Source organism: Aedes albopictus, chromosome 2 (assembly GCF_035046485.1).
Source record: "Aedes albopictus strain Foshan chromosome 2, AalbF5, whole genome shotgun sequence".
NCBI classification, from domain to species: domain Eukaryota; kingdom Metazoa; phylum Arthropoda; class Insecta; order Diptera; family Culicidae; genus Aedes; species Aedes albopictus.
In genome coordinates, this window is record NC_085137.1 from 285,794,926 (window position 1) to 285,807,069 (window position 12,144).

The following is a 12,144-nucleotide window of genomic DNA, read 5'->3' on the forward strand; positions in this document are numbered from 1 at the left end:
AGTTGGCAATGATGGCTCAACAAGTTGACGAGACTAACCTGGCATTTGTTACCCGAGTGGGTTCAACAGCTAGGCTTTGTGGATTTGATAATGGCAAGGAATTTGAAGAGACCGTCGCAACAATCGCGGAACATGCCCGCGATAAAGAAATTCGTACAACAGCGTTGAAGATGCTGAGTAAGAAAAATGGATGCTTCACAGATCTCATCGACAAAGTCAGAGAAATTGAATCGATTAAGCTGAACGAGGAGTACGTGATGCGCAAACAAGGGATGGCCAGTCAGGTACAGGGTCAGGTATCTGTTGCGGCAGTTTCCGCACCATTCCGGCGTCAACAAAGATTCTCAGGTCGTTATCAAACACGCTATAGGCCATATCAACGACCAGCACAGATGTCTAGAACTGGGTGGAGGCCACCCCGCGATGGGCAAATCAACAATAATGCTGCAATCCAAACTCAAGTGAAGTGTTACAGATGCGACAGCGTATTTCATTCGCCGGACGAATGCTCAGCCAAGTGGAAGTTTTGTGACAGTTGCGGTACCAAAGGACACATTCGACGGGCCTGCCAACGTTATCGGGAGCAGCGAGTATTGAAAGTTCACAAGGAGCAACCACAACGCATTGCTATTGTTGAGAAAACAAAGGAAGATCCGACAGAGGTAGAAAATGTGAGTGAAATTGATTCCTAGATTTGAAGCGTAAATGATATTCATGATTTTTTTTTTAAAGAAATTCAAGAGCCTTGAGATTGCTCGAGAATCCTCAATATTTATTTTCTCAATAACTTACATGAAATTGAATTCCATTAAATGATTTCCATTATCTTGAATACACGATATGATAAAATGTCCAATAACTGGTATAAATGTATTAAAAGAAAGAAAAGTAAAAAAAAAAAAAAAACTAAAATGTACAACAATTGATTGGTTTATGTCAATTGACAGGATCGTATGCCTGATTCGATACGTGGACAAAACATGAAATCCGCTATTCCTCAACAAAAGCAACAGAAGGATCATTCGTACCCAACTAACGACAAAAGCGAGAGCAAACTGGTATCTGTCAATGCTATTCCGACACAAAGTAATAATCTTCTACAACGAGTAAGTAACGTTGAGCACATAGTGGGTAAGGTGCGATGCAAAGAGATAAGAGATCGGATAAGCGTCGAAGCACACTCTGTGGAAACTATATGCAGAACGCATGAACCGTACATAGTAGATGAGTTGCGATGAGTGCGGAGATGCGATGGAGCTGATTCGACGCATGTGAACGCAAGAGAATGCTTGTCGGGTATGGATTTTATGATTGCGCTCGTTGTGTATGTAATGCAATGCGGATTTAATGTGTTGGGAATGCTAGTAGGTAATATAAAATGCGTTAAGGACAGACTTGTTAGAATCCCAAAATGGCCGCCACAATGGCCGATTTTGGCCCCTACTCAGGATTTCAAGCGCACAAATCTCTTCGTAAACAAAACCAGCGCATCTGATCTTCTTATTTTAAGCTTATTACGAGTGAGAAAGAACAGAATAATAAAATACACTGTTGTTTGAAGCTTGCTTCTTGAGATTTGTGCGTCTGAAGTTCTGATGCACTGTTGAAGCGGGATTTCAAGACGTTTGTCCTTAAAATGTTGTTGTTTTTAAATATAACTCAATGCTTTTTCACATGACTTGCATTTTGATGAACCAGACGTAATAAAAATTTATCATACTGTCTATCGATCGCCATGTAAAATAACATATTTCATTGCGTATAAAATAGTATTCCATCAAATCGTTTAAGTTTTTTACAGCATATTTTTGTTATTATATGTGTATAAAAAAACATTTTATTTTCTATGTTCGGGATTTAAATGAAATGATCAATGTTTGATATGGTCGTTTGTTCAGTGCATGCTATTCATGTGCAAGTTAGAAAGTTTCAGGGTTTTATGATATTCAACTCAATTGCTAAAAGGATTCTGATTGAAAGGTTCTGCTTTTTCCTTTGTCAGGCAAAACTAGAAAAGAGTGTGACATCGATTTCGATTGATACTCTTTTACCTAATATATGATGAATATTGTGTACTTGGGTGTCTACTCATAACTCAAAATAAAATTCCCTGAGTTTTCCAGGTTTTTCCAGATGAAATTTTGAAAGTTTATAATTAAAAAAATAACCCAAATTTTCTAAAAATTATAAAGGGTGACTTAGGGTATCATCGCCAGGTTTGTTCTCTTCGTCATGAGGGATTTATGCCGGTCAAATTGCCTGAAACTTGATCATATTCAATTTGGTTGGGAAGGATTTGATGCCAACTCTGAGTTCAACAGGTTTCAAAAAACTTCCCATGACGAAGAGAACAAAACTGCCGAAAATACGTAAGTTCCCCTACTCTTCAAAAATTCTTTCAATATTTCTGAGCATTATTCCTGGAATTTCTTCCAAAGTATCTTCCTGGCTTTCCGCAAGATTCTTTCACACGAGATATCTGTTTGAGTACGACCCGATATTTCTTGCAAATGTTTTCCGATAAAAATACCAGAGATTCTCGCTGGATTCTTCCTGAAGATCCATCCAAAACTATTCAAAGTTTCTTCAAGAATGTCGTAGCCATGCGGTTAGAGTCCGGGTGGATGAGGGTTCGATTCCCGCTCCGACCGATGAAAATTTTCACGAGAATAGTTTCTTATCCGTAGCCACTCCGTGTTAAGTTTCGTTCAATCTGTACAGCCGCCGGCTGAAGCCAGTGTCCATGCCTTTTTTAACGGTTTTCCGGGACAGACTATTATCTCGAACTTTTTTCGAGATGTCTCATTTTTTCTCAGGTTTTTCCTGAAGTTCCTGTTGAGATTTCTTCAATAACACTTGGCGGAGTTTCTCGCAAGATTTTATTTGAATTCCCTCGAATATGTCTCCATGAATTTCCTCTATAAGGTATTTCGTAAGTTATCTCAGGAGAAATTCTGAGGAAAACCCGTAGAAGAATCCCTGCAATTACTTTGGGAGAAATTCCTGAAGGAATATCCAGAATCTCGGGACAATTTCTGGTAAAGATTCCGGGAAGAATTTTGGGAATAATGCACAGAATATCTGTACAACTACAAGAAACAGCCTGGCTCTGAAAATATGCAAGAGAAGAATTCAATGAGAAATATCAGCAATAACACCTGTAGAAATCCCAGAAGGCACTCTGGGAAAAAATCTTAGGGGAAAATCCAGGGTATTTTAATTAAGAAAAGCTCTGAGAGACATCTCATGACCAACATCGGAAGGAATTTTCTGAGAGAAGTTCCAGGAGATACTCCGAGAAAAATCTCAGGTAAAACTTCAAAATAAACATCGCAAAAACATTTAACAAATTCCTGTAGGAGACCAGGAAGAACATCTCGAAGAAAGCCCAAAGCAATGGTTTGAAAATATCACAGGAACAAATAAAAAAAAATCTCTTGAGGAACTCTTGCAGTAAATTCTTGAAAACTCCTTCAGAAATCCTTGGAGAAACTTTAGTAGGAACCCCAGGAATAACTTCTTTAGCAACTCTGAAAAACGTTCTGTGAAGATCTTCTGGGGAAGTCCCAAGGGAAACACCTGAAGGAATCGGGTAAAATTTTCGTGAGGAGTGTCGAAAGAAATTCCACGATTTATCCCGACAGACATTCTTATAGAGTATTCGGAATAAATTCTGGTAGAAATCCTACGAAGATTTCCTTGAGCAAAACACTGGAGGAACTCTGAGAAGAAATAGCATCCCCGTGAAAAACTCCAGGAGAAATCGGTTGGAATTCAGGAATCCTGGAAGGAATCCGGAAGTATACCTACCTTGATACCTTGTTGGCTACAAAGTAACTTTACTCCAATGCCGAGCGTATAGTAGAGCACCATCTTCGTCGGTCTTGGGCGATGTTCCTCCAGTCTCCCCGAACGTGTAGGGATCGTAGATCTTCTTCAACCGCGTGCAGCCAGCGAGTTCGCGGCCGCCCACGAAGTCGCCTACCTCTACCGGGTTCTCTGCTGAATATTGTTTTCGCTATTCTTTCTTCCGACATTCGCACTACGTGTCCAGCCCAATGAAGTCTGCCGTATTTTATACGTTTCACAATATTCGCATCTTCGTACACTTGGTACAACTCGTGATTCATGCGTCTGCGCCACACTCCATTTTCTTGTTTCCCACCGAGAATTGTTCGCAGCACTTTGCGCTCAAAAACTCCAAAAGTTTTTCGGTCTACCTCCTTTAACGTCCACGCTTCGTGACCGTAGAGGGCAACCGGAAGAATCAGAGTATTATACAGAGCGAATTTTGTTTGCGTTTGCAAGTTACGGGACCTAAGCTGGCTACGCAATCCGTAAAAGGCCCTATTCGCAGCTGCAATACGCCTTTTCACTTCACGGGAAACGTCATTGTCACATGTCACAAGTGTTCCAAGATAAACAAATTCTTCAACAACTTCAAACACTTCCCCATCAATCACTACCTCAGCACTAACACCACTAGGCCTGCTTCTGTCTCTACCCGCTATCATGTACTTCGTCTTGGTAGAGTTAATCGTCAAGCCTATCCTCGCTGTCTCTCTCTTCAGAGGAGCATAAGCTTCCTCCACTGCCCTACGATCGATGCCGATGAGATCAATATCGTCCGCAAAACCGAGGAGCATGTGCGACCGTGTGATGATAGAGCCATTCCTCTGCACGCCTGACCTCCTAATCGCTCCTTCGAGTGCAATGTTGAACAATAAATTTGAAAGAGCATCCCCCTGCTTCAATCCATCCAAGGTCACAAACGACGTAGACACTTCGTCCGCGATCCGAATACTTGATTTTGATCCATCCAGCGTTGCGCGTATCAGCCTAATTAGTTTCGCCGGAAAACCATGTTCTGACATTATCTGCCAAACCTCATTTCTTTTCACTGAATCGTACGCTGCTTTAAAATCAATGAACAGATGGTGAGTCTGCAAGTTATATTCCCGAAATTTATCTAGGATCATCCGCAGGGTAAACATTTGATCCGTCGTTGATCGGCCCTCACGAAAACCAGCCTGGTATTCGCCGACGAAGGACTCCTCAAGAGGTCGCAGTCTGTTGAACAGGACACGCGACAGTATCTTATACGCCGAATTTAAAAGGGTAATCCCTCTGTAATTGGCACACTCCAGTCTGTGCCCTTTCTTGTAGATTGGGCATATGAGGCCATCCAACCAACTGGTGGGCAATTCTTCATCCTCCCAAATCTTTATAATAATCTGGTGGATTGATTGATGTAGCTGCTCGCTTCCGTGCTTAAGAAGTTCGACCGGGATCTCGTCCTTCCCAGCAGCCTTGCTGTTCTTCAGCTCCTTAAGGGCCTTTTTAACCTCATCCAGTGTATACCTTTCCGGAAAAAAAAAATCAAAAAGGATTACCAAGAAAAATAGCGTCAAAAATGCGGAATGAAATTTTATAAGAAATCCTGGGAGACATTCCAGGAGATATTGTTAAAGAAGTTCCAGAAAGAAATTCTGACGGAATTTCTGGAAAAAAATCCTTGTAGCGAAATTTCTATATGGATTTTTACTACCAGGTTCATACGACCCAATGATTTTTTTTTTCGGAGTAAAATTTCCCTGAGTACTCAAGAAATTCCCTGAGTATTCCAGGTTTTTCCCTGTTAAATAAAATTCCCTGAGGATTCCCGGTTTTTCCAGGTAGTAGACACCCTAAGAGACATCTTTTCTCGTAGATGTCGCCGAAAATTTTGTAATAAATCTATACCCTTAAATAATACATACTTGCCGAATTTTGTTTCTTTTTGCCGAGATCAGCACAATAAAGTAATGTTTTAATGCCGAAAATCAGTATAACAGTCTCATATTGATTTAATTTGAAAACAACACTCAGATAGCTCAGTCCGAAAAGTAAAAATATGTGTATACATAAAGACATCCCTCACGCGGATATAATTATATTTTATACATTCTTTTATCAAATAATTAATTCAATAATCTCAATCTTGTACAGTTACACCAGATTTGTTTTTTGAACTGGTCGGTTTTTGCTATTGCAACAGGATCAAAACTGACTAAGTTATAGGGTAGGTAATCATGAATTGAACCAAATTGCGGCTTTCTGAAGCAGCGGCACTTTTGATCGATGTTTTCATCCACATGGAAATAATTTACTACGGTAAGGTCTCACGCATATGAAAGCCACGGGTATTAGCTTTCCGTAAAGTGGCAAAAAGTTAACATTTGCACCAAATTTCATTGAGAAATTCAATTATTTGTCAATAGTGATTTTAATCTTAATTTGAACCATCGTAATCATAATTTGAACCAATTTTAATCTAGATTTGAACTAGTGGCGGCAGCAGCTCGAGCAATTCCCGCAACAGCCAATTTCATACTAAACAACTAAAAATCACATGGATCTGCTAATTCTCATAACTCTTTTTCATTAGGCAGTGGAATTTCAGCTCAGAATGTTCGGAATCCTTCAGGAATTCGAAAACTAAATTTGGAATTTTCCATCGCCCAAGAGTAAACAAAGCAGCCACTAGCGCAGTCTGCAGGCCAACACTGGAAGCTCTCCCCCATTCACTAGTTCAAATCTAGATTTCAAATGGTTCAATTCAAGATAAGATTCTCCAAGTAAGAATTACTTAAATTTGATAATTTTATGACAAATAATGCGGAATATTATTCGGTTGGTCGATTCTACGATAAATAAGCTTTCATTTGACGTGTTCACTTGTTGCGTGTGATACAATGCATGAGCTGTACGAGTGCACCGAAAATGTGCTTTCTCTGGGGGAAAATGGGTGGAATCACAGTGATTTTTCAATTGCCTGTTTTCCATGACAAAAACGCATTTTTCAATGCTTTTAAAGTCCATGTTATCAGGTTATATTACGGAAAGCTGTTTACCATCTTTTTCGGGACAATTTTTGCTTAAAAAAAACGTCGTTTTAATGAATTTCGAAATGGTTCAAATTAAGATTACAATTTGACTAGTTCAAAGTTTGATTTCTTACCCTAGCAAAGAAAAAAACTGCCCGCGCAAAACAAAAAGCAGGTGTATTTTATCTTTCCGCTCTTACAGATGAAACAATCATTTCACTACCCACATCCAAAGAAGCGCTTCAACATACAAGCGACTTCATCGATCAAATCACGCGAGTCGTTGATGCGCACGAAATAGGCGAAAAAGGATGTGAAAACAACATGCGCACCCTCATTGAAAACCTCATGCACTATGGCCTATCAAACTTCCCTCTTCTCATCTCATAACTTATCGCATCCGATCGCATCTCACCTTACCCACTATGGTCACAGCCTAACAGTTCCCATTAAAGGAAAGTACAAGCCGTAAAAAAAAAAAGAAGGAAAGCGGTATATTTTAAACAATGCGTCATTTCAATGCTTAGTTGATAATTTTTATTATTAACAGGATTGCATGCGCGTATCGATACCAGGTGGTGGTGTTGGTACGGATCCACGAGCAAGCGGTCTGATTGTACGACGGAAAACGGCGTTGAACCATTTTGACGACGGATACATAACAGCAAAAGTAGCGGGAATGGAATGTGTCTTCCTGATTGATTCGGGAGCTCAAGTTAACACGTTCACCGAAGGTATGTTCCAGCAACTCATCGAAAACCCTGAATCCAACAAGGAGGTATTCAACGTCCAAGACTCGGCAGACCACTTCCTCAAAGCATATGCTACAGAAAAGGCTATCGAGGTTCTGGCAACATTCGAGGCGTATCTTTTCATCACGGAAAACAGACCCACCTTGCTAGAGAAGTTCTACGTCGTCAGAGAAAGTCGAGCTCTACTCAGTCGGCCAACTGCTTCTCGATATAGCGTACTAATGATTGGCTTGAAGGTACCCGTTCAGTCGTCACAATATCCTTACGAATCAGTTCGATGTGCTGGAGAAATAGCTGCGGTGGAACTGAACAAAATTTTCCCCAAGTTCAACCTTCCTCCTGTGAAGATTTTCTACGACCAATCGAAGCCTCCGTGCCGAAACATATTTTCGAATATACCATTAGCCGTGAGGCCATTGGTCGAGGAAAGGCTGGAAGGCTTAGTTTCGGCAAATATAATCGAACGCATCGTAGACGGCATGGACACTTCATTTTGCTCGTCTATGCTAGTGGTCCCAAAAGGGAAAGATGATATCCGCCTAGTGGTAGATCTTAGAGGGCCTAATCGATATATATACCGTACTCCATTCGCGATGCCTACTCTTGAATATACCATTAGCCGTGAGGCCATTGGTCGAGGAAAGGCTGGAAGGCTTAGTTTCGGCAAATATAATCGAACGCATCGTAGACGGCATGGACACTTCATTTTGCTCGTCTATGCTAGTGGTCCCAAAAGGGAAAGATGATATCCGCCTAGTGGTAGATCTTAGAGGGCCTAATCGATATATATACCGTACTCCATTCGCGATGCCTACTCTTGAAAAGATCCTGGCTGAGTTGAACGGTGCGAAATGGTTTTCGACAATCGATTTGTCGAACGCATTTTTTCACATGGAGCTCGACGAAGAATCCAGACATCTCACAAACTTCTATACGGAATTCGGAATGTTCCGCTGCGTGAGATTGCCTTTTGGTCTGTGCAATGCGCCAGATCTATTTCAAGAGGCTTTACAACGCAAGGTATTGGCTGGCTGTAAAGGCTGTAAAAACTACCTAGATGATGTACTGGTCTTCGGAAGAACCAAGGCTGAACATGACGAAAATCTAGCAGCCGTACTCGCACGGCTAGAAAACCACAATGTGAAGCTAAACGACAACAAATGTACCTTTGGGACACAGTCAGCAGAGTTCCTGGGATTCACATTAACTCCCGATGGATGGAAAATCAGCGAACAGAAGACGGAAGCAATCAAGAATTTCCGAAGGCCTACGACATGCTCCGAAGTAAAGAGTTTCCTGGGTTTAATAACTTTTATCGACAAATTCGTACCCCACCGCGCAACAAAAACGCAATACCTTCGCAGCCTAGCATGTTCTGACTCGTTCTATTGGACCGAAAGCGAGGAAGCTGAGTTCAATTACTTCAAGGAAGAAGCGTTAGCTTCCATTGAACGTCTTGGATATTTCAACGCCGATGATCGAACGGAACTATTCGTGGACGCTTCCCCTATAGGATTGGGAGCAGTATTGGCTTAATTTAATGCTGAAGGAACTCCACGGATAATTGCTTGCGCTTCTAAAGTTTTGACCGCACCTGAACAAAAATATCCTCAGACGCAAAAAGAAGCTTTGGCTGTCGTGTGGGGGGTAGAGAAGTTTTCGTTCTACCTGCTGGCCAAAAGCTTTGTGGTACGTACGGATGCTGAAGCAAATCAGTTTATCTTTAATACGAACCACAGGTTGGGCAAGCGAGCTGTATCGAGAGCAGAGAGCTGGGCGCTTCGGCTACAGGCATATGACTTTACAATCGAGCGTGTTCCAGGCTGTCAGAACATTGCAGATGCCTTATCCAGGCTAATCCCGGCTTCACAGCAAGACAAGCCGTTCGACGAAGATGAGGAAAATCATTACTTGTATGCGTTGGATGCCGGCTGTATGCAAATGACCTGGAACGACATTGAAATCGCATCGCAGGAAGATGGTGAGTTAGAGATGGTAAGAGAAGCCGTTGTGTCGAATAAATGGCCACCGGAGCTCCGTGCATACGAAGCCCAGAGGAAGAATTTGCACACTCTCGGTTCCCTGCTGTTCAAGGATGATAGGACGGTTCTCCCTGTTTCTCTACGGAACGAAGCGCTACGTTTGGCGCATGAAGGGCATGTCGGAGAGGTTGCCACCAAACGAATCATGCGCCTGTTCTTCTGGTGGCCTCGTATGTCAGCGGAGGTGTCAAGGTTCATAAAAGGCTGCGAAACATGTGCACAGTTATCGAAGAGGAACCCACCCTTACCTCTAGTCAGCAGAGATCTACCCGGTGGACCCTGGGAAATCCTTCAAGTTGATTTTTTATCGGTCCCTAACTACGGATCCGGAGAGCTTTTGGTTGTCGTTGACACCTACTCACGGTATTTGTGTGTAGTAGAGATGAAGGGAATCGATGCTAGCAGCACTAACCGTGCGCTTTGTGAAGTGTTCCAGATATGGGGGTGTCCCGTCATACTGCAGAGTGACAATGGTCCGCCCTTTCAGAGTGCAGAATTCATTCAGTTCTGGCAAAATAAGGGCGTTGAAGTACGCAAGTCGATACCATTGAGCCCTCAATCCAATGGTTCTGTCGAAAGACAGAATCAAGGTATAATAAAGGCACTGGCGGCTTCTAGACTAGATGGCACCAACTGGAGAACTTCGCTGCAAAGATATGTTCACCGGCACAACACGTTGGTTCCTCACTCTAGAGTTGGAGTTACTCCATTCGAGATGATGGTTGGATGGAGATATCGCGGAACTTTCCCTTGCTTGTGGACGCCAACGAGAGATGACGACGACCGAAACGACGACCATTCCGATTGGCGAGAGAAAGATGCTGAAGCAAAACTTGCCAGTAAAACGTATGCTGATACCATCCGGGGAGCCAAACCGTCTAACATCCAGGTTGGTGACATTGTTTTGCTAGCACAATCCAAGAAAAGCAAGGTCGACCCCACATTTTCGGCAGAGCGGTATACCGTTGTCGCTCGAGATGGGGCAAAAGTGGTAGTTATGAGTAAAGCAGGAATTCAATATAGTCGCAATGTCCGGGAAGTAAGAAAAGCTCCGGAGAATTGGGTAGCCGACGACTCTTCGTTATGCGACGAGGTTCCTGTTGATGTGCGCGATAAAACTGCAGACGGACAAATTTCCGAAGAATGCGACGATGGACAAGCACTTGATCAGAGCGGTCGGGCAACTTTCCCTGGAGATCTTGACGTAAAAGGGTCGGCTGAGTCATCAGTAAATAGGAACCTCCGGCAAAGGAATGCGATCAAACGACCAAGACGATTCGACGATCAGTACGTGTATCGTCTTTTTTGGTGAGGATGCGCGACCCTAAAATGTAGAAGAAATGTGAATTATTAATCAATGAACACTGCGGAGTTGTTTTGCTGCCCCCACTAATAAATGTATACTTGAATTAAAAAAAAAAAAAATTAGTTTGTTTTCATTCATATGGTCCACTGCACGAATTTATTCTGGCCTGCTTACTCTCACACGAAATTTGACGTTTGAGAGGTGCCGACACCGCTCAAACGTCAAATTTCGTGTGAGGGTAAGCAGGCCAGAATCAATTCGTGCAGTGGACCATATGCCAAAAAAAAAAAAAACGGACTGCTCGGATCTGTTATTTTACTTCGTTTCTTGTTCTGCACAAACGTTCACACACGCAGAGTAGAGAAGAAGGGTAATGTAGTAAATAAAGCCTGCACCGTTATTCAGGCATCACGCAGCGACGGCAGTAAAAATACTTACGTAGGTAAACAATCCAGCGATGTAACTGTTCCTTCGCTCGTTTTGACTACTCGACGAGTAGCTAGCAGAAAAGTGCAAAAATAAATAAACAAAAATCCACTGAACAGTAATTCGCTTGACAGCTGCTGATGAAATATTTCAAGCGAAAAGTTCCGAACGCTTTGAAGCGAAAGCTTTCAATTATAGCAAAGTACACTGAAAACAAAGTTTGATTATTTATAGCTTAAAAAGATGAGGTGAAACGAAACGGAAAAACTCGAACGCTGCGATGAAACGCAAAAACAGGACCGGAAAAGAAAGAGAGCTTTCGGGACGAGGAAAAGAACATCAAGGTAGACGGTAGCCATTTCAGTGATCGAAGTTTGCCAAGTGCAGTCGCGTTTTATTTTGCAGTGATAAATTTTCTCTAAGTTGTTTCGTTATCGCGTTTCACACCGTATTCAGCTTCGAAATGCTGGAATACGACACCAAGGTCACTAGTAAACCTAGCTAGATTGCTGTACAAAATTTAACGATTTTGCGGACACAGGAGTGTAGAGAATGAGAATAATAGCCAGGAATGCCAAACATTTCTTGTTTGGTAATGTAAATAGCACAGACAAACAGACGTAACACTTCGAACATTTTTCGATTCAAATCATAGTCACGAAAACATATTCGCCCAATGCTAAAAGGCCTATGTTTGGCCGACCACCAACTAGGTGGCGGTAGTGAGCAAACGTCAAACTCGAACAAAAACG